The 23,700-nt window shown below is 37.7% G+C and overlaps 1 long non-coding RNA gene across 1 annotated transcript; it reads right to left on the bottom strand.

The window, feature by feature from the left end:
• Positions 1 to 22,195, bottom strand: LOC140508873 (uncharacterized). Its single transcript, XR_011968512.1, has 3 exons — positions 22,018 to 22,195; positions 19,688 to 19,826; positions 1 to 418 (listed from the first exon to the last, which is right to left on the bottom strand). It is a non-coding gene; the product is annotated as an uncharacterized lncRNA (long non-coding RNA).
• Between the last annotated feature and the right edge of the window lie 1,505 nt (positions 22,196 to 23,700).

Raw genomic sequence — 23,700 nt, 5'->3', positions numbered from 1 at the left:
TTGCCTTCCTTCCACCCTTGTTTCCTCCTTTCTCTCATTCCCTCTCTCTTCTTTCTTTCCCTCTTTGTCTTTTTCTTTGTTGCTTTCCTTCCTTCCTTCCTTCCTTCCTTCCTTCCTTCCTTCCTTCCTTCCTTCCTTCCTTCCTTCCTTCCTTCCTTCTTTCCTTCCTTCCTTCCTTTCTTCCTATTTTTCAAGCACCAGTGAAGGGCGACCACCATGTTTGACTCTGTGGGCAACAAAAGATTAGCTTCTTTAACTGTCTCCTGGAAGTTTATAGGGTGGTTAAAGTGACAATAGATGAAAAATTAAACAGTATAGTCCAATTTAACAGTCTCTGGAATCCCACTTCTGAGAAATTTTCATACTTGAGTCATGCATCCGGTTATTTTCTTTAACTTTTCCTCTGGGAAAGTACCGCCTGTGAAGAAAACAGAAGACATGATGCTTTAACCTAGCAGCTAGGAATAATAGTGAGCAATCTCTTTAAATATTTGCTCAGGAAAAGGAGAAAAAGTTGTTGAGTTATGAGTGTGGCTCCCCACCTCTTGCTACATTTCCAGCTGTTCTTTCAGTAGATGTGCCAAATCTCCAGTGATTTCTCGTTCCCAGCAAACCTCTGCCAATGTGTGACCAATTTTTGTGAGCTCATCTTCTATCTATCAGCAAAACTGCTGGAAAACAACTTAGTGGTCCTACCATGGCATACACAAGATATCAGAGAAGAACTTTATCTCATCATCATATGTGGTGATTTGTAGGGTTTCACTCAAACGGAAAGCCTCCCAGTGTCTATTGGCAAGATAATGATACTTAGAATAGAGAATAAAATTCAAATGATATCAATTGAAGGTTTGCAAAGACGTTCAAGTCCTCAACTTTATTTTCCTATATTATTTCTTTTTTGGGGAGACTCTTAGGTAAAGACAGGTTCAGCTAGTTTCTTAAGTTGTTTGAGGCTCCCACTGCTCTGCTATGACTATTATAATATATTAGGTCTGCTGCAGTTTTGGTAGGAGTACTTAGAAATGTTTGTTTAGGAATGTCACTATTCACTTATACCTTGTGTCTTAGAAGATTTATAAATATGTTCATTAATATTTCGATCATTTCTATGTGAGGCAGCTGGGTGATGCAGTGGATAGAGCACTGGGCTTGGAATCAGAAGTCTCAGACACATTACTTGCATGACCATTCTGAAGTCTGAACTTCTCTCTCAATTCTGGTCATCTCATTTTTGTAGGGCTGTTGTGAGAAATGGGTGAGATAACATATATGAAACATTTTCTAACTATTTAAGTGATATATAAATGTTCAAACAGTATTGTACACATGGTGGTTGCTTAATCTATGTTTTTGTGGCAAAGAAACTGGAGTGGTCTGCCAGGTCCTTCACCTCATTTTACAGATGAGGAGAGTGAGCCAAACAGGGGGTAGTGGGTTGTCCAGAGTCACATAGCTAATAAGTTTCTGAGGCCAGATTTGAACTCATGCAGATGAGTCTTCCTGTTTCTAAACTCAGTGCTCTGTCCACTGTGCCACTAGCTGCCACAAATAACTTTACCCTATTGAATTAATCAACCTGTTTTATTTACTCTGTGTGTTTGCATGATAAGCTATTGAGTTTACTTCCTTTCATATGAAATACTGAGATTTGAGAATAGTCACATAGCTAGTAAATGTCTGAGATAACATTCAAACTCGAGTCTTTCTCATTCCAGGTCCAGCTTTCTCTTCACTACACCCCCTTTCTGCCACAAATGCTGAGGGAGAGACAAAAGTTAGCTAAGCCCTGTTTCCTGACTTTGGGGAGCTATAATATATTGAATTATGGAAGCTTAATCATCCAGCTGTACCCTTTACTTTAAAAATGAGATTATAGGTTAGCACTATTAGAATATAATTCAAAGATGTGCACTGGGTCCTCCTGAAAATCTACACCATTGAGTTCAGACTATCATAATATCTTCTTGTCATTACTGTTGTTCTTCAGTTGTCCCAACAAGATTGTAAGATGCCACAAAGCTAGATCTGGGAAGAGTGTGCTCTCTTTTCTTCTTGTAAGGAAGCTTGTTGCTTTATATTTAGCAACAGCATAACTCCCTCCATTACATGTTCTTAATTTTATGCTATATAAACCTTGGAAATTGTTTTTCAGGGAGTCCACTTGCCTCACAGAGATTTTCATCTTGGAACTAATTGGTCCTCCTTGCCATGGGCTGTAATAACAAAAAGCTTCCACCTGACCTGTACGTTCAAGTTGGAGCCATGGGTGCTTTTTTGGTTTTGTTTTGTTTTTACTCATTGCAACAGAGGAACAAGATAGACAAATTACTCAAAAAAACTATAATACAGAATATTACATGGCACATGCATAACAATGAATATCCTAGCAGTCTTAAAAAGTATGGATAGGAAGAGGAAAGGTATAGGGTTAAAAAACCCTGCTTGGAGACAATTATAATAGTCAAGTGGCATTAGTGAGATGGGTGTGCTGGTGAGTGTTTACTGGTATAAAAATACAGAAAGAAGATAAATGTGGGGCCTAAAGGTTAGAAGAAAGGGCAGGAGACAAAGATTTGAGTGTCATCTGTATTGAGATCGTGAAGTTGATATTGTGGGAGAGAGGGAAGGAAAAAGGCAGAGAGAGAAAAAGAGACAGACAGACAGAAATAATGAGCAGAGAGAGAGAGAGACAGAGATAGAGAGAGAGGGAGAGAGATAAAGAGACAGAGACAGAGAGACAGACAGAGACAGATGGAGACAGAACACAATTTCAATTAATTGGCAGGAGTATAAATCAAATAACAAAAAGCCAAGAAAAGTGGTGAAGAGGTGGAAAAATAAATTAGAGAAAACACAAAAGTTCATCAAAGAAAAGAAGGAGAGAGAGGGGATAATTGTTGGAAGCCATGAAGGGGTCAAAGACTTCATATTTTTAAAAACCTTTTATATTTTAAAAGGTTTTTAGAAAAGACTCTCTCCTTATTTTTGGAGTTGAATGCCCTTTCCTTTGTGAGGAGTTGTGGGAGTTGGTGAAGCAAGAAAGTTTGAGTTTTCTTCAAATCTTTTTCAGACTTTGAGTTGCTTTGGGTGTTTCTGGCTTCCAGCTTTGAGAGAGAAGATAGGCCAACTTCAGTTTGTTGAAGGAAAAGCCTCCAAGAAGAAGACAATAAGATGGAGACTGCCAACTCCTCTCTCACTTTTCCAGAGTATTTTCCTTTGGCCACCTGAAGTGGAGTTGGCCTCTTTCTTCTTTCTTTTTTTGCTAATCAAATTGACCAATTTTATTAGTTTTTTTTTATCAATTTTATTAGTTTTTTCAGAAAACCAACTATTGGTTTTATTTATTAGTTCAATAGTTTTCTTAATTTCAATTTTATTAATCTTTCCTTTGGTTTTCAGTATTTCTAATTCGGTATTTACTTGGGGATTTTCAATTTGTTCTTTTTCTAACTTTTTCAGCTGCATGCCCAAGTCATTGATCTCCTCTTTCTCTATTTTATTTATGTAGGCATTCAATGATATAAAACTTCCCTAAGAACTACTTTTGCAGTATCCCATAAGATTTAGTAAGTTGTCTCATTATTGTCATTCTCTTGAATGAAGTTGCTGATTGTTTCTATGATTTGTTGTTTATCCCACTCCTTCTTTAAGATTAGATTATTTAGTTTCCAATCGACTTTTCATTTATCTTTCCATGGCCTTTTATTACACGTAATTTATATTGCATTGTGATCTGAGAAGGCTGCATTGACTGTCTCTGCCTTTCTGCACTGGATTGTGAGGTTTTTATGTCCTAGTACATGGTTAGTTTTTGTACATGTGCCATGTACTGCTGAGAAAAAAGTATATTCCTTTCTATTCCCATCAATTTTCTCCAGATATCTATCATATCTACCTTATCTAGAGTTTTATTTACCTCCTCAACCTCTTTCTTGTTTATCTTGAGGTTAGATTTATCAAATTCAGAAAGGGGGAGTTTGAGGTCCCCCACTAGTATAGTTTTGCTGTCTATTTCTTCCTTCAGCTCCCCCAACCTCTCCTCCAAGAATTTGGATGCTATACCACTTGGAGCATACATGTTCAGAAATGATATTGCTTCATTGTCTATGGTGCCTTTTAGCAGGATATAGTTTCCTTCCTTATCTCTTTTGATTAGATCTATTTCTGCTTTTGCTTTGTCTGAGATTACCAAATTTTCTTCTCATCTCTCTCCTCTGCCCACCCTAAGACAGCATGTATTCTGATTACCCCTTCCCCCAATCTGCCCGCCCTTTTATCCCACACCCCTTCTCTTATCCCTTTCCTCTCTATTTTCTTATAGGACAAGGTAGATTTCTATACCCCGTTACCTGTATGTCTTATTTTACAGTTGCATGTAAAAACAATTTTTAGCATTAATTTTTAAAACTTTGAGTTTCAACTTCTCTCCTTTCCTCCCTCCCCACTCACCTCCATTGAGAAGGCAAGCAATTTGATATAGGCTATACATATGTAGTCATGCAAAACACTTCCATAATAGTCATGTTGTAAAAGACTAACTATATTTCCCTCCACCCTGCCCTACCTCCCATTTATTCTATTCTCTCTTTTGTCTCTGTCTTTCCTCAAAAAATTTTACTTCTAATTACCCCCTCCTCCCATTTGCGGTCCCTTCTATGATTCCCCATCCCCCACTTATCCCCTTCCCCCCTATTTTCCTGTAGTGTAAGATAGATTTTCATACCAAATTGAGTGTGTCTGTTATTCCTGAGAGTAAGTTTCACTCTTGCAAGGATTGGGGAATATTAGTAGTGGGGAGAGAGGGGGGGTGGAAGTTACATGAGGGAAAAGAAATGACTTTTGGAACAAAGATCTAGAAGAAGCAGAAGGAAGTGGGACTAAGGGTAAATTTAACTTTCATGAGGAGTAGAGATGCCTATTCTTCTGTGACCTGAATAAAGGCAGTAATGATGCTCCCAAATTTTAAATAATGGAGATGGGGGAGGGAGAATTAGAGAGTTCATACTGGACAGTTTCATGATTCTTAGTGAAGTAAGAAGCTAGATCATTTCCTAGTATAAGTGAGGATGTAAGGGGGTAGTGAGAGGATGGGAGAGAACACAAGTTGAGTAAAAAGCATTATGGGGAATGAGATAGAGAGTTGACAAAAGTTAAATGGATGGATTGTTGAAGAACTACACTGGCCTCTTTGTTGTTTTGACTCCTCAGACTGGCTCAGCTCTAATCACAGCTTCTGCCAGAGACCTTCCCTGGCTTTCAATCCTAATTGCTAGAGCTTTCCCTCTGAGATTATTATCCATTTGTATTGTATATAATTTGCATGTATTTTTTTTGGCTGCTGTCTCCCCCATAACAATATATATGAGCTCCTTGAGGGCAGGAACTATCTTTCATCTTTCTTTGAATCTTCAGGACTTACACACAGTTATTAAGCACTGACTATGTGTCAGGCATTGTGCTAAGTGCTTTGCAAATGTTATATAATCTGATCCTCACAACATCCCTGGGAGGTAGGTGCTGTTGTTATCACTTATTTTACACTTAAGCAGACTGAGGAAGAAGAGGTTAAGGGATTTTCTTTGGGTCACATAGCTAGTAAGTGTCTCAGGCTGGATTTGAACTCAGGATGAGTCTTCCTGACCTCTGGCCTAGTAATCTATCAACTGTGTCACACGGGAGACATTGGCACAGGAGTGCTCAGCATGGCACGCCCACATCAGAAAGGGTACTGTGCTCTTTGAGCAAAGCAGAATTGAGACAGAACAAAGTAAACACAGGATGTGCAAATTTGGGATATCCACCCCAAATATTTACATGGACTGTGTGTGCCCATCTTGTGATACAGCATTCAGAGCTCATGTTGTTCTGATCAGCCACAGTCAGACACACTGAAATTTCACTTTATCATGGTTACATCATTTTGGTCTTATTTGAAATCTAAGGACAACAACCAATCAATTATTAGATCAAATTATGGTATTAATATGTACATATATGTATACATATTTACACATACATACATATATAAACATATACTTTCCCCGAGAGATTCTACTCTTAATCTTGTTTTTATGCTTGTGCATATCTCCTTTTTCTTATTTCTCCTAGCTCCTCTACTTTACTTCTACCTGCTACCTTGTCCTCCTATTACTTAACTTACCCTCACTCCAGCAATCCTTCCCTTAACGTTTCATTCCCTTAAACTTAAACACCCTTCTCCTTTAAAGAATGGAATAAATCAATTAACCAGTCAACCAACATTTATAATGTTCTTACTCTGTGTGGTGTACTAGTCATTGTACTAAGTGTAGGAGGCTACAAAGAAAAAGAGAAGTAAATTCTGCACTCAAAGAACTTACTTCATTACTATCATCATCATGACTAGCATTTATGTAGCATGTTAAGGTTTTCAAAGTGCATTATAAACTATATCATTTGAGCTTCACAACAGCTCTGGGGGATGGATACTATTATTATTTCCATTTTACAGATGAGAAAACTGAGGCTGAGAAGTTAAGGGACTTGTCCAGAGTAACACAGTCAGTAAATGTCTGAGACAGGATTTGCAGTCATGTTATCCTAACTCAAGGACTGATCTCAATCTGCTGTGTCACTTAGATGTCCACCCTACTGTAAGAAATACATTAGGGTAAAAATAAAGAAGACAAGAAACAGGTAAAGGGAAACTTATCCTATGCTGGGAGATTAGAGGGTAAAAGAATGTGGCATGAAGCTATGGAAAAGGGAAAAAGGACAACTGACTGTTGAGTATTTCGTAATAGATATGAAGGTTCCCCTATAGAAGAGAGAGGACACTAAACCCTTACAGGAGGAAATAGCTTCTCTCATCCTAAGAATGATCATTTTGGCTTCTCCAGTGAGATCAAGGAAGAGGTCATCAAGTAAAAAGAAATGATAGGCTTCCCAGAGGAGGGAAAGCCATTTATCCACTTAAAATTGCCTTTCTTTGTATCCCCTACACATAGGACAGAGCTTGGCACATAGTAAGTACTAAATAAATGTTTGTCAATGAACTGACAAAAAGTGAAGATCAGAGAATTATACTGGCATTCGAGGGCATGTATCTGGAATATAATGGAGAGGCTATCCAAACCTGATGACCACAGAATGCCATAAATAGAGAAAGCTCTGGATCTGGAATTAGAGCACCTGGGGCTAGAATCCTAACCCTGATACTTTATTGCTTGTGTGAAAAGAGTCAAGTTATTTAAGGTCTCAGCCTACATTTTCTCATCTCTTAAGATCCCTTTGAGGTTCCTACCAGCTCTAAATCTATGATCCTGTAACAGTGCCAGAAGGAATCTAGAATGCATTGTTATGGGTTATGACATTCTGCTTGAGAAATAAATACCTTCAGGACACAGATGGTGTATTTTTCTTATCACTTTGAATTAAGTTAGGGGATCATGAAGAAAGAGGTAATAGCTATTAAAGAAAATAGTTTTGAGAATAAGATTTTTATTTTTAGACCATGGCTTAAAATATATCAGAATAATGGGATAGGGTGTACCTAACTAGGGCTGGTAAAAATATATGTACCTGAAATGTTAGGATTCAGAAGAATATATTAACTGAGAATGGAGGTGGAGAGACAAAAGTGTTCTACATATATCTGCCAAGATAAAACATACTGTGAAGAATAGTAGTGGAAAAGCCCAGAAATTCATAAGAACCAGTATCTAAGCAGGGAACCAAAAGAAAATCCAAGACCTCCATTACCCATATTGCAAAAATGTGTAATGTGGGTAATAAATAAGTTGAAACAGAGATCCTAATGAAAGAAGGTAACTTAGATCTCATAGGTATAGCAGAAACTTAGAGGGACAGGGCCCATACTAGGAATATGGTTATATGAGGATATGCCATAATCAAAAGGAACACAATAAATAAAATCTGAGAAGGGGGAGGTATTGTATATTAAGAAAGTATATTCCTTTGAAATACAGGAAGCATAGTCAAGAGGCATGGTATAGAACATTCAGGTAATGAGTGTAGAACTAGTAAAGACTATAAAAATGGAAATTTTGGAGAGGATGTGGGAAGAGAGGTTATCCAATATACATAGATAGACCTGGGAATTCTCTAGTTGATCTGAAAAATAATTTGTAATTTTCTGAAAAAAGTCATTAAATGATTCTTATTCCCAGATCCAGTAATTCCACTACTGATTACAGCTTAAAGGAGGGCAACGACAGAAAAAGGCTCTCATATATATACATATATATGTATATATATAAATATTAAACTATTTTTGTATTTTTAGAAAACACAACTAGAATAAAATGTTTGACAATCAACTGGAAAACAGGAGAATAAGTTGTGGTATATAAATGTGATGAAGTTCTAATGTAGCATAAGGGAACAAACAAATGTGAACAGTTCAGAGAAGCATGGGAAGAATTATATGAACTGATGAGCAAAATAAGCAAAACCAGTAGAGCAATGCACACAACTATAGCAATAAAAATGAAATCATTATTTCTTTTTTTAAATTAATTTTATTTATTTTCAGTGTTTTACAATCTCTACCATATAGTTGAGATTTCTTTTCCCTGCCCTACCTCCTGTATTCCCCCTCCCTCCCCAGATGGCATACAATTGTGTATAGGTTCTACACATACATTCCTATAAAAGACATTTTCACTATAGTCATGCTGAGTAGAAGAATTAAAATGAATGGGAGAAATCATATAACAAATCAAAACATAATACAAAAGAATGCTGCATTCTGCAATTGAATTCCATAGTTCTTTCTCTGGATGTGGAAGGTATTTTGACTTAAAAGACCATTGGGGATTTTTTTAAGTCCTTGCATTGCCATGAAGTTCCATGTCTACCAGAAAAAAAACTCACATGCTGTGGTCATTTCTGTGCACAAAGTTCTCCTGGTTCTGCTCCTTTCACTCAGCATCAGATCATATAAGTACTTCCAGGCCTCTCTGAAGTCTTCCTGTTCATCATTTCTTATAGCACAATAGTATTTCATTACATTCATATACCATAATTTATTCAGCCATTCCTCAATTGATGAACATCCCCTTGATTTCCAGCTTTTGGCCACCACAAAGAGTGCTGCTATAAATATTTTTCCACATGTGGGACCCTTTCACATTTTATGATCTCTTGGGATACAGTCCTAGAAGCAATATTGCTGGGTCAAAGGATATGTACATTTTTGTAGCCCTTTGGGCATAGTTCCAAATTGCTCTCCAGAATAGTTGAATCAGCTCACAGCTCCACCAACAATGAATTCGTGTTCCAACTCTCCCACGTCCTCTCCAACATTTATTATCTACCTGTTCTGTCATGTTTGCCAATCTGATAGGTGTGATGTGGTACCTCAGAGTTGTTTTGATTTGCATCTCTCTAATCAATAGTGATTTAGAGCATTTTTTCATATGACTATAGATATCTTTAATTTCTTCCTCTGAAAACTGCCTGTTTATATTCTTTGACCATTTGTCAACTGGGGAATGACTCGTATTTTTGTACATTTGACTCAGTTCTCTATATATTTTAGAAATGAGGCCTTTATCACAAACACTAGCTGCAAAAATTCTTTTCTAGTTTTCTTCATCCCTCTGAATCTTGGTTGCATTGGGTTTGGCTGTGCAAAAACTTTTCAGTTTAATGTAATCAAAATTATCCATCTTGCACTTCATAATGCTTTCTATCTTTTCTTTAGTCAAAAATTCTTCCATTCTCCATCAATCTGATAAATACACTATTCCTTGCTCCCCCATTTTGTCCTTAGTATCAATCTATATATGTAGATTGTGCACCCATTTGGACTTTATTCTTATGTATGGTGTCAGGCATTGGTCTATGCCTAGTTTCCACCACACTGTTTTCATAGCAATTTTTGTTGAACAGTGAGTTCTTATCCCAGAAGTTGGGATCCTTGGGTTTATCAAACAGTAGATTGCCTACTGTGTCTTGAGTACCTAGTATATTTCATTTGTCGACCCTTCTGTTTCTTAGCCAGTACTAAGTGATTTTGATAATTGCTGCTTTAGAATACAGTCTGAGGTCTGGTAGCGCTAGGCAACCTTCTTTAGCATGCCTTTTCATTAGTCGCCTTGATACTCCGGACCTTTGTTCTTCCAGATGAATTTTGATATTATTTTTTCCAGCTCTAGAAAACAATTATCTGATAGTTTGATTGGTATGATACTAAATGAGTAAATTAATTTAGGTAGAATTGTCATTTTTATTATATTAGCTTGGCCTACCCATGAGCAAATAATGTTTTTTCACTTACTTAGATTTGACTTTATTTGTGCAAAAAGTGTGTTGTAATTGTGTTCATATATTCCCTGGGTTTGTTTTTTCAGGTAAACTCCCAAATATTTTATAGTGTCTACCCTAGTTTTAAATGGGATTTCTCTTTATATTGCTGTTGGGCTTTGCTACTGATATATAGAAATGCAGAAGAATTGTGCAGGTTTATTTCTTTTTCTGAGATGGGATTCTTTAAGTATTCAACTTCCTCTTCTGTTGATCTGGGCAATTTATATTTTTTAAAATACTCATTTATTCATTACTCATTTACTCATTTTAAAATACTCAAAATATGAATTTATGAGCATAAAGTTGGGCAAAGTAATTTATAATTATTGTTTTAATTTCCTCCTCATTGGACATGAGTTTACCCTTTTCATTTTTGATATTGGTAATTTGGTTTTCCTCTTTCTTTTATTTAATCAAATTGACCAAAGGTTTATCAATTTTATTAGTTTTTTCATAAAGCCAACTATTGGCTTTATTTATTAGTTCAATAGTTTTCTTAATTTCAATTTTATTAATCTCTCCTTTGGTTTTCAGTATTTCTAATTTGGTATTTACTTGAGGATTTTCAATTTGTTCTTTTTCTAGCTTTTTCACCTGCATGCTGAAGTCATTGATCTCCTCTTTCTCTATTTTCTTCATACAGGCATTCAAAGTCATAAAACTTCCCTAAGAACTGCTTTTGCAGTATCCTATAAGATTTGGTAGGTTATCTCCTTATTGTCATTCTCTTGAATGAAGTTGTTGATTGTTTCTATGATTTGTTGTTTAACCCACTCCTACTTTAGGATTAGATTATTTATTTTCCAATGAATTTTTGGTTTATCTTTCCATGGCCTTTTATTGTATATAATTTTTATTACATTGTGATCTGAGAAGGCTACATTGACTATCTCTGCCTTTCTGCACTGAATTGTTAGGTTTTTATGCCCTAGAACATGGTTAACTTTTGTATATATGCTATGTACCACTGAGCAAAAGGTATATTCCTTTCTATTCCCATTCAGTTTTCTCCAGAGATCTACAATATCTACCTTTTTCAGAGTTTTATTCACCTCCTTAATTTTTTTCTTGTTTATTTTAATGTTAGATTTATCAAGTTCAGAGTAGGGATTGAGGTCCCCCATAAGTATCGTTTTTTGTCTATTTCTCCCTGCAACTCCCCCAACCTCTCCTCTAAGAATTTGGATGTTATGCCACTTGGAGGATACATGTTTAGTAATAATATTGCTTCATTGTCTATGGTTCCTTTTAGCAGGATATAGTTTCTTTCCTAATCTCTTTTGATTAGATCTCTTTCTGCTTTTGCTTTGTCTGAGATTAGGATTTCTACCCCTGCTTTTCTTACACCAGTTGAAGCAGAATATATTCTGCTCCAGCCTTCTACTGCTACCTTATATGTACACCCCTGTTTCAAATGTGTTTCTTGTAAACAACATATTGTTGAAGTATGCTATCTGTCTCCATTTTATGGGAGAGTTCATTCCATTCACATTCACAGTTATGATTACAATTACAATTAGTCTTTCCCTCCATCCTCTTTCCCACCATTTGTGCTTTTAGTTCTACCCTGTCTCTTCCCCTCCTCAATAGAGTTTTAACTTTTGACCACCACTTCCCACAATCTTCCCTTCCTTCTTTCAGCCCCCCTCCCTTACTACTTCTTCCCTTCCTTTTAGCTTCCTCTCCCCTTTCTTTCCCTTTCCCCTCCTACTGCCTATAGAGTTAGTTAGATTTATATGCTTAATTAAGTTTGTTTTTCCCTCATTGAACCAAATCAGATGAGAGTACCTCTCAAACAATGTTCATCTCCCTGCCCTCTTTCCCTCTACTGTAATATAATTTTGTATTTCTTCCTGTGATGTAATTTATCATTTTCTGCTTCCTCCTTTTCACCTCTCCTGTTACAATCCCTTTGTATGCTTAAATCACATTTTTATCATCACATCACTTACTATATACCTGTTCACTTTATCTATGTATATCTGTTTTATATTTCATAATAGATGTACAATTCTCAAGATTAACAAGTTATCATCTTCCCTTATAGGGAGGTAAACAGTTTGCCCAAATTGAGTAGCAAGTTTTTCTTTTCCCTTGTTTACCTTTTTATGCCTCTCTTGAGACCTGCATTTGAAGATCAAATTTTCTATTGAGTTCTGGCCTTTTTGTCAGGAAGGTCTGCAAATTCCTTATTTCATTGAATGTCCATATCCTTGTCTGAAATGTTATGCTGAAATTTGCTGGTTAATTGATCCTTGGTTGTAGTCCCAGCTCCTTTGCCTTGTGGAATATCATATTCCAATTCCTTCAATATTTTAATGTAGAAGCTGCAAGGCCCTGTGTGTTCCTGAATGTAGTTCCTTGATATTTGAATAGTTTCTTTCTGTCTACTTGGAGTATTTTCTCCTTCACTTGATATTTCTCAAATTTGGCAACAATATTCTTTGGTGCTTTTAGTTTGGGATCCCTTTTGGGAGGTGAATGGTGGATTCTTTCTAAGACTATTTTGCCCTCTAGATCTTGCACTTCTGGGTAGTTTTCTTTGAGGATTTCTTGGAAGATATTGTCCAGGCTCTTTTTGTCATCATGACTTTCTGGTATGCCAATAATTCTTAGATTTTCTCTTCTGGATCTACTTTCCAAGTCAATTGTTTTTTCAATTAGATATTTTACATTTTCTTCTGTCTTTTCATTCTTTAGATTTTGTTTGACTGATTCTTTTTTTTTGCAGAAATACTTCCAAAATTTAATTAGTCTTTTTTGAATGGACGTTCTCCAAATCAAATGATTTGTCAGTTAAAAAAAGGAACGCAAAGAAATTAAACATGTTGAACTTAAATTCAATATACTACATTCAGAAGAAGAGATCATTTTGTCAAGAATTGGATGACTAAAAATCCACATAATGTCCTTTTTGTTCCCAATCTCCATACTGAGTAGGTTCATGACCTTTGAAGCCACCCTTTTCCTTTATAAGAGGATTGATATCACCTGAAAATTTTCTAGAGGCTCTTGTTCTAAACTGGAATCTTCTGGAGCATCAAATCGTCCTTGTGGTAACTTGGGCTTCTTAAGTGTTTGCTTGGTTGGTTCAGACTGTCCTTTACTAGAATGTGCTCTCCTCAAAAAACTACATAAAAAGAACCTTGTCATCACCAGGGCCCACAATGTGTTAGAATAGGGACCCAGAATGAATGTCCTGGAGAGCATAGCCCCTTCCGCAGCCATGGCAAGGTTGCAAAGGCCACCTGTCGAACTTCAACAGGTAATTTTTTGGGCCCAGTGGCCACTCCCCCTCCACCCAGAAGGTGACTGCAAGCAACATGTGTATGGAGTTGGGTGTACCTATAATTTTCTAAGAAAAGGGAGTCATACTTTGTCATGTGTCCTCCAGCAGTAGGGAACCTGTGGCCTCAAGGCTACATGTGGCCCTCTAGGTCCTCCATTTGACTGAATCCAAACTTCACAGCACAAATCCCCAGATTGGAGACATAATTGATCACTGAATTGGTTAAGCTTCTGATTCTTTCATTGTTGATTTTCTTTCTTTTTTAAAATTTTTAAAAATTTATTTATTTTAAGTTTTCAACATTCATTTCCACAAAATTTTGAGTTCCAAATTTTCTCCCCATCTCTCCACTCCCCCATCCCAAAGTGCTGAGCATTCTAATTACCCCTACTACCAATCTGCCCTTCCTTCTAACATCCCTCCCTTACCTTATCCCCATCTTCTCTTTCGTCCTGTAGAGCAAGATAAATTTCTGTACCCCATTACCTGTATTTCTTGTTTCCCAGTTGTATGCAAGAACAATACTCAACAATTGTTCCTAAAACTTTGAGTTCCAACGTCTCCTCCTTCCTCCCTCCCTACCCAGCCCCACCGAGAATGCAAGCAATTCAATATAGGCTATATAGGTGTAGTTTTGCAAAAGACTTCCATAATATTAATGTTCTGCAAGACTAACTATATTTTCCTCCATCCTATCCTGCCCCACATTTCTTCTGTTCTCTCTTTTGACCTTGTCCCTGCCTAAGAATGTTGACTTCTAATTGCTCCCTCCTCCCATTGCCCTCCCTTCCATCATCCCCCCACCCTGCTTATCCTTTTCTCCTCCACTTTTCTGTACTGTAAGGTAGGTTTTCATACCAAAATGACTTTGCATTTTATTCCTTCCTTGAGTCAAATGTGATGAGAGTAAGCTTCACATTTTCCCTCTCATCTCTCCCTTTTTTCCCTCCATTGAAAAGTCTTTTTCTTGCCTCTTTTATGACAGATAATTTGCCCCATTCTTTTTCTCCCCTTCTCTTCCCAATATATTCCCCTCTCACCCCTTAACTTCATTTCTTTATATGTGATCTCTTCCTATTCAATTCACTGTGTGCTCTCTGTCTCTTTCTCTCTCTCTCTCTCTCTCTCTCTCTCTCTCTCTCTCTCTCTCTCTCTCTCTCTCTCTCTCTCTGTGTGTGTGTGTGTGTGTGTGTGTGTGTATGTGTGTGTATAATTCTACCTACTATCCAGATACTGAAAAAAGTTTCAAGAGTTACAAATATTGTCTTTCCATGTAGGAATGCAAACAGTTCAACTCTTGTAAGTTCCTTATGATTTCTCTTTCCTGCTTACCTGATTCTTGTATTTGAAAGTCAAATTTTCTTTTCAGCTCTGGTCTTTTCATGAAAAATGCTTGAAAGTCATCTGTTTCATTGAAAGAATATTTTTCCACTGAAGTATTATACTCAGTTTTCCTGGATAAATGATTCTTGGTTTTAGTCTTAATTCCTTTCACTTCTGGAATATCATATTCCACGCCCTTCTATCCCTTAATATAAAAGCTGCTAGATCTTGTGTTATCCTGATTGTATTTCCACAATACTCAAATTGTTTCTTTCTAGCTGCTTGCAATATTTTCTCCTTGACCTGATAACTTTGGAATTTGGCTACAATATTCCTAGGAGTTTCTTTTTTTGAATCTCTTTCAGGAGGTGATAGATGAATTCTTTCATTATTTATTTTGCCCTCTAATTCTAGAATATCAGGGCAGTTTTCCTTGATAATTTCATGAAAGATGATTTCTGAGATCTTTTTTTCATCATGACTTTCAGGTAGTCCCATAATTTTTAAATTGTCTCTTTCAGGTCTATTTCCCAGGTCAGTTGTTTTCCCAATGAGATATTTCACATTATCTTCCATTTTTTCATTCTTTAGGTTTTGTTTTGTGGTTTCTTGATTTCTCATAAAGTCATTAGCCTACATCTATTCCATTCTAAGTTTTAGAGAACTATTTTCTTCAATGACTTTTTGAACCTCCTTTTCCATTTGACTAATTCTGCTTTTTAAAGCATTCTTCTCTTCATTGGCTTTTTGAACCCCTTTTGCCAATTGAGTTAGCCTATTTTTAAAGGTGCTATTTTCTTCAGCATTTTTTGGGGTCTCCTTTAGCATGTTGTTGAGTTGCTTTTCATAATTTTCTTGCTTCTCTCTCATTTCTCTTCCCAATTTTCCCTCCACCTCTCTTACTTAATTTTCAAAATCCTTTTTGAGTTCTTCCATGGCCTGAGACCCTTGAATATTTATTTTTGATGTTTGGGATAGAGAACCCTTAACTTTTATGTCTTTCCCTGATGGTGAGCATTGTTCTTCCTTATCTAAAAGGATGGGAAAAGGTATCTGTTCACCAAGAAAGTAACCTTCTATAGTCTTATTTTTTTCCCTTTTTGGGCATTTTCCCAACCAATTACCCTAGAGACATTTGTCATTCAGTGTGAGATAAAGATCAGCTGCTTAATTCCTTCAGGAGCATTAGGTGAGGGACAGTCACCACACAGGGCTGAGTTAAGGATCAACTGCTCAGTACCTCCAGGGGCTTCAAGATGGAACCATGGATGAAGGCTGCTATGGGAGCTGCTGCTGCCCAATGTGGCCTCTGCCCTTGCTGCCTGAGACTGCATCTATGGAAAGACCCTGCTCCCATCTCAGCAAGCTGAAAAAACCCTCTCACTGACCTTTGGCACCTGTGGGTTGAGGGATCTGCAAACTACTGCTACTGTTGCTGGAAATTCCACCCCAGAGGCCTGCCTCCATCCTCCTTCCAGCTCCATGCCTTGTGGCCAAGGCTGGGCTGGGCTCTGCTCCATGTCCAGTGTGACAGACCTTTCCCATTAGCCTTTCAGGTCACTCTGTGCTGGAAATCTCCTCTACTCTGTTGTTCAGTGGCTTCTGCTGCTCTAGAATTTGATCAGAATCTTTCTTTACAGGTGTTTTATGGGCTGTGGGGGAAGAGCTAGTGTATGTGTGTCTTTCTACTCCACCATCTTGGCTCTGTCCCTTGACTGATTCTTGATGTCTCATGGAGTCTTTAGTTTCTACTTGCCCAATTCTAATTTTTATTAAATTATTTTCTTCAGTTAACTTTTACATCTCCTTTTCCATCTGTCCAATTATTCCTTTTAAGGAATTATTTTTTCCAGTTAGTTTTTGTACTTTCTTTTCCATTTGTCCAATTTTCCCAGTTAGGTTTTGTGCTTCCATTTCCATTTGTTTAATTTTCCTTTTTAAAGAGCTTTTCTCTTCATAAAATTCTTTTTTCACACTTCTAAAATCGTTAGCCAGTTTCTCTTCTATTTCCTTCTTCTGCTGTTCCAGGAGAGCTCTTTGTTCCTGCAAGCAGTTCATATTCCCTTCTGAAGTTTCAGATGGGAGTAGTCTCAGTACTGATCTTTTTGGTATTCGTGTTTTGGTCCTTGTCCCCATAGAAAGATTCTATGGTCTTTTCATTCTTGCTTTGCTTCTTCCTACTCATGATGATGATTGTTTGTGTATTGTGGCCTCTGGTTCTTTCAACTAGAAGCTGGAGAACCTGGTGTTGAGCTGCTTGGTATAAGAAAGTAAAGAGCACATATCTTTTTTTTCTTTTTGTTTTGTGTTTCACCTGATTAGCCCCAGGGATAGCTTGTTAAGTGTGGGGATGGGGTCACAGGAGATCTTCTCAGCTGAGCTAGAGCAAAGGCAAGCTCAGCACTTGGTGATTCTGGCTACCTTCCTTTTTTCCCTAAAGCACTGAGGCACACCTGGGTCCTAGTGCGAGGCTCCACCGCCCTGAGCTCTACATCTCCTCTAGGTTAGTTTGCTGAGGTGGGGCTGTCACCACATAAGAGGAATGTTCCCAGCCTCAGGGCCTACAAGACTGTTTGCCCCTTCTCCTGATCCCACTGATCCAGAATTTTTTGGGGAAATACTTTGTGATTCTTTCAAGGTCAACAAGGGGAAGGGGAGAGAGCATTTACCAACCACTCCACCATTTTAGCTCCTGGAAATTCAAGTAGGTGACTTACAGACTTTTAATCTGAGGACTGATAGTCTCAGGAGTGGCTGTGGCTGAAACCAGGGGCTCTGCAGCTGTCACTCACTCAGTTATGCTGGTCTCCCCCCCTGGGCTGCCACTCTGCCTTTCTGCTGTGCTGCCCTTCTGGTGCCTTAGGCCCCCCTGGGGCTTTCCTGCTCAGCCTTGCTGTGGCAGGATGTGCTGTGCTGTATGCTGAGGGCTCTTTCACATCCATGGAACAGATTCTTCTCACTGACCTTCCAGTCTGGCCTGGTCTATGAATCTGCCACAGTCTGTCTCCTATTGGATTCTGCAACTCCAAAATTTGGTCAGATTCTCTTTTTAGAGGTATCTGAAGGAGTTTGTCTAAGAGCTTAGGTGAATAGTTGTTCTCACTCTGCCATCTTGGCTCCACTCCTGAAAACATTATTTCAGTGAGAAATCTTGGTCTAGGAAACCAGATGATGAAACCTGCTTCTCAGTTCTTGGTAGAGAAGTATGGAGTTTTGAGTATGGAATTTTGTGTATGGGCAGTTTTGCTTAGCTATTTTTGTTTGTCATAAGAGAGGGTTCAGTGTCGGAATGAATGTAGCATGAAAAGTAAAAGGTATCTGTAAGCATCTCTCACAGCAGTTTTTTTTAAGCTATAGTTACCCATTGTTTTTTCCCTACATTGTTAGCTGCCAAAGAAAAGGAAGTTTTTGTGTGCATTTGTCAGTCTGTGTGAGAGTGAGTTGAGGGAATGTCAATAGGCTTGGCTGCTATAAAGGAAAGAATCAAGCATGAATTTAGCACCTACTATGTGAAAGATACTTTACCAATATTATCTCATTTTATCAGCACAACAACCTTGAGAGGTCAGTGCTATTATTATCCTGATTTTTCAATTTCGAACTTGAGGAAGACAGAGATTAAGTGACTTTCCCAGGGTCACACAGCTAGTATCTAAAGAAGAGTTTAAACTCCAATCTCCCTAACTCCAGGTCCAGCTCTCTGTTCACCCCATTACCCATCTGACCAAACGTCATGAGAAGTCATGAACTCAAAGCAGGAGTTTTATAAGGAGATTAACTTCACTTGGCATCTCTTTCTGGTTCCAGAGCTTCCAGGATTTAAGCTGAGAGCATACATTGGCTAAGTTGTCCCTCTTTCCATTTCTCCCTCTCTCAAGATCCCTCCCCTCTGGGACATCAGCAGTTACTGAGGGAGAAGAAACCTTAGAAGGATGCTGAGCAACCATGTGGTCATCTAATTCTGGCTTCACTTAGTAAGTAGCCAGGAACTCTCAAAAATAACCATTAAGTGGTGCTTGGGCAGTGACCTTATTGTTAGCTACTCAATGAGAGCTAGAGTGAATTGGGTTTAAGGCATGGTCTTTAAGAAAGAAATCTAGTCAGTAAACCCCAAGATAACTATATGTGTTCTAGCCATTAAAATTTAGCTTTCTTTGGGCAGAAAACTCTCAGGTAAGGGCATGATATCCCATGTAGGGAGAGAAGGAAATGGGGGAGAGGAGAGGAGAAGAAAGAAGAGGAGATGAAAAGAGAGGAGAGTTTAAAAGAGGAAAAAAGAAGAGATGGGAGGAAAGGGGACTTAATGGTTATTTTTTGGGCCCTCAGAGCTCAGAATGAATGTAAATAGTAATTGTTTCTTTTTCAGCTGGCAAACCTGAAGGTCTTTCCCTCCCAGTTTGATTTGACAGGGTGGACCACTGGACCCAGATGGCTCTGGAAGAGAGAGTGAGACTAACTTTGCACAGCCCTCCCTCATTGAAATCCAATTCAATTGAAAACCATCTTCTTGATGTCATGGTCCTCTTCTAGAATGAAGGGCAAACACACACAACCACATAACAGTTAGGAGCTCTAGAAAGAGTAACCAGAGAGTGGGGACTATAGTCAATTCACTTCCCTCCATTTTACATATGATGAAACTGAAATTTATAGAGGGGAAGTGATTTGCCCAAGGTGATAGTGATAGAGTTTGAAGTAGAAATCTGAGGAGTTGATTCCTAATCCAGGGTCAAAGGACTGAATTCCAGCTCTCATACTTACCTTCAATTTACTACTTGTATAACTTTCCTGTCCATGATGGTAGTCAGACAGTTGGATATTCTTTCCACTTTGACTTTGACATGAAGGAGACACTTGAATCTCTTCTCTAGGAAAATCTCTGGGTACACTTGTGGGAAACCTGGCACCAACAATTGAGTAGGGAAAGTTGAAAAATTCAGGCTCTAATTGAAGCAACTTTGACTTACTCCCGTCATATCAGATTTAAACACTGTACTTCCCCCCACACCATAAATATACTTTAATCTACTTGGAAGAGAGATATCGTTGTGGGATCATGCTCATAGAGTAAAAGTTTTCCAAAGTTTATGCCTATCTGATTTCCCTAGTATGTTTACCACTTGACATTAGGACAGCATCTTCTCTACAGCACCAAGAGCATATGGGACCCTTAATAAATAAAATAAAAGTTTTACTCACTGCCAGAAGGAATTGCTTTGGCAAGGCTTCTATTTTTGCTGATAAAATTTATGAATTCTAGCTATGTTTCTGAAATGAAGTAACCTATCTTTCCAGTGCACTGGGAGTTTTAAGGTCTGTTTTGCTCTTTCTTATACTTCTTGAAATGAAATTTTGTGCAGATGGGAGATTTAGGCTGAAAATGAACATCACTTGCTCTTTTTATTGCAATATTTTAAGACGTCATTATCTTTTATACCAAGGCTCAACTACTTGTCTTATAAAGTTATTTTCTGATTTTGAAAAATAGTACAAACTCCCCTTGCAGAACTCCTTTAGGAAATGACATAGGCAAATTTGCCTTGATTGAAATTGAGATTGCTAGCATCTATAGTTTATTGGTACATCATGCATTTGAGGATAAGTCCATATTCTTGGAAATCCATGGAGAGAGGGATTGTGTTGGTCACCATGACTAAGTAGGATGATTCCTTAGCACCTTCTCCCCCTATTTAGTAGTTGGATTGGGGTTTAGCTAGAATAAGTTGCCTTCTAAGATGGTGAGATTTTAAGACACTGGGCATGCTTTATGTCACCAAATATATCTCCTCCATGATCCATGCTTGAAATTTCACCCTCCTCCCCATCTTTCATCTCTTAATTATTTAAATAGCTCTGGAAAGGCTATAACTTAAACTCTTATCGGTCATTTGCACCTTAGTATGAATGTAAGGTCTGAAAGTAGTTTTTGATAAGGATCATAAATTTAGAATTAGAAGATACCATAGAAGTCATCTACTTTGACCCTTTCATCTTGTAAATGAGAAAACTAAAGTCCAGAGAGTTAAGTGACTTCTCTAAAGTCACTCAGGTGTGAAGTGATAGAACTAGGACCTGAACCCAGGCCCTCTGACTCCAAATCTAGCATTATTTTCACCATACAACACTTTAGAAAAGAGAGATCATGAGACATGTGGGATATACCTGAGGCTCAGACAAGTGAGCTATACTTGAAGAAAAACTTCTAAAGTCTACCTAGGCCTACACTGGTCCAGAGGCATTGTGTTGAAATTTTACATTTTTTTTAACCTTTCAGATACCAGTAAACAAAAAGTAAAATAAATCGAGATAATAACTACAGTAACAGTGATTTGCTTCAACTAGTTGACCCCAGACTATATTTGACATCACCTCATGCTGCCATCTACTAAGAAATTAGCAGCAGCTTGGTGGTACATTGACTATTGCACTGGACCTAGAGTCAGGAAGATCTGAGTTCAAATATAGCCTGAGGCACTTACATAGGTATATGATCATGGGCAAGCCACTTTACTTCTGTCCTCAGTTTACTCATTTGTAGAATGGAAATGATTAATAGCACCTACCTTCACAGGGTTGTTGTGAGGAAAAAAATGAGACAATATTCATGAAGTGCTTAGCAAACCTTACTGTCCTATATAAATGCTGGCTGTTCTTGTTTTGCCATCTGCTCTGCTGCCCTATGGTTTGAGTCTTCCAGAAGAAATTTAAACACGAATCTATTATTACAAATCTTCACCAGGTTTATTTGTTTTGTTTTTCTTTTTGAAAGAGTTTGAGGAGCACAGATTCTGATCTGGATAAGTGAGGTCCAGGAAATGAGCAGATGAATTTATAAACAATTTAGCTCAGTCTTAAAAAACAACAGGAAAGGTCAATTTTTTGATCATTCTTTCAAAGCAGACAAACAAGTCAGTGCTTACTAGCAAACTTTTTCTTGGATGTTAATTAAATAAGTACAGGAAAGCCTAATTATTGTGATGTCTCTAATGTCTATTGGCTAAAAAGTAATAGAGTTCAGAATAGGGTGAGGATCAAACATGAATAGTATTAGATTTGTTTTTGTTATATTAACTGCTTTCCCACACACTTACCCCAAGAGATCATTCTCCCTGCATCATTTCCTACTTTTTCAATATAGATTTCTTAAAGACTGAGAACTCTTCAAATTTGGAAGAATTTTATACACATTGGAAGAATTTTATCTTAACAAATTATTGTTAAGATACTATGGTAGTGGTGGCACAGAATTGCCCTGTGGGCTCCTTAAATCATGATCTATACCAGGGAAGAAGGAAGAAATCTTCATGATTGTTGTTCAGTCGTTTCATTCATGTCCTTCTCTTTGTGACCACATAAAGGGTTTCCTAGGCAAGAATACTGGAGTGGTTGGCCATTTTCTTCTCCAGCTCATTTTGCAGATGAGGAAGCTGAAGCACACAAGGTTAAGTGACTTTCCAAGGGTCACACAGTTTGTAAATGTCTGAAGCCAGATTTGAACTCAGGAAGAGGAATCTTCCTAATTCCAGACTCAGCATTCTATATACTGTGTCACCTACTTGCCCTATCCTATCTCCTTATCTCATTTCATCACTTTGGGCCTCATCTCTAAAATGGAGCAGAGGTTAGATGGTCCTTTACAATAAAAAAATGAGATCTTAAGAGGCTATTTCTGCTTCAGAATAGAACGAGATGTTACTTTGGCCCTTGGAGATTTTACAAAGATCTTGCTTAAAATATTGGAAGATCCTCAGTTTTACTAAGCTGTAACCACTTGGTTATAAATATACCCATGCAGATTCACATCCAACATATATAACAAAATGTGTCACCTGGAGACATAGAGTCCTTAATACATTTCTGCCCAGTTACTCAGTACCCTAAATTCTAATTATAAGAATTTGAATACTTTAATGTATGTGGATAGATTTTTTATGGAGGATATTGGAGGAATGCACAAGAATAAGAAGACTAGGGTGGGGGGAGTGCAATCTGTATCAGAGAAATAGATCCACATGAGGAACATCAGGTTTACTGAAATATTGAAGTAATGAATAATGCAAATAAATGCAGAGCAATAAAAGACAAATAAACATGTTTTTTTTCTTCAGAAGGCCAGTGCTAACATCAAATGGTCACCTGCTCAAAAAGAATTCATAGAAGAACTTTAAAAAGATTTTAAAAATCAAATGAGATTGAGACAAAACTAGGAAAAAAGTAAGAACAATCCAAGAAAAACAAGGAGATGGTGAATAGAAAGACAATCAATTAGAAAAGAAATTCCAGGGTCTTATGGAAGAAAGTGACTACTTGAATACCAGCAGGTCACATGTGTGTGGCCCAGGAGCTGGAGGAGGACCCCTTTAGCTATTTTCCTAGCATATCAGTAGAAGGGTATCAATTTTTTTTTCAGTAATGGGCCTCAATCACTATCCTTCTATGTACAGGCCTGAATGCCTGTTTTTTAAAATGTTACTGCTGTTAATTGATCCATGTTTGCTACCCTGACACCTGGCCACAGTTACATAGCAACAGGTCAGTGGCTAAGTTTTATCAGTTTCTAAATGTGATAGCTAATTAGTGAACTAATTTCTTCTCTTAGCTGAGAATCTCATGCTGAGGCATCTGGGGTCAAGTAGGTTGCATTTGGTCTGCTGGATGTAGGTAGGGCATAGGTCATTAGTATAATGAGTTTATCAGATTAACTGATTTTTAGCTCTGAATATGGAGACTGCCCATTCCTGAAGAAAGGTGGTAGGAGATAGAAGGTTGTTGTT

This window comes from Notamacropus eugenii, chromosome 5, assembly GCF_028372415.1.
Source record: "Notamacropus eugenii isolate mMacEug1 chromosome 5, mMacEug1.pri_v2, whole genome shotgun sequence".
Lineage (NCBI taxonomy): Eukaryota > Metazoa > Chordata > Mammalia > Diprotodontia > Macropodidae > Notamacropus > Notamacropus eugenii.
Note: the sequence above shows the minus strand (reverse complement) of the source record. Positions and strands in the feature narration are given on the sequence as shown.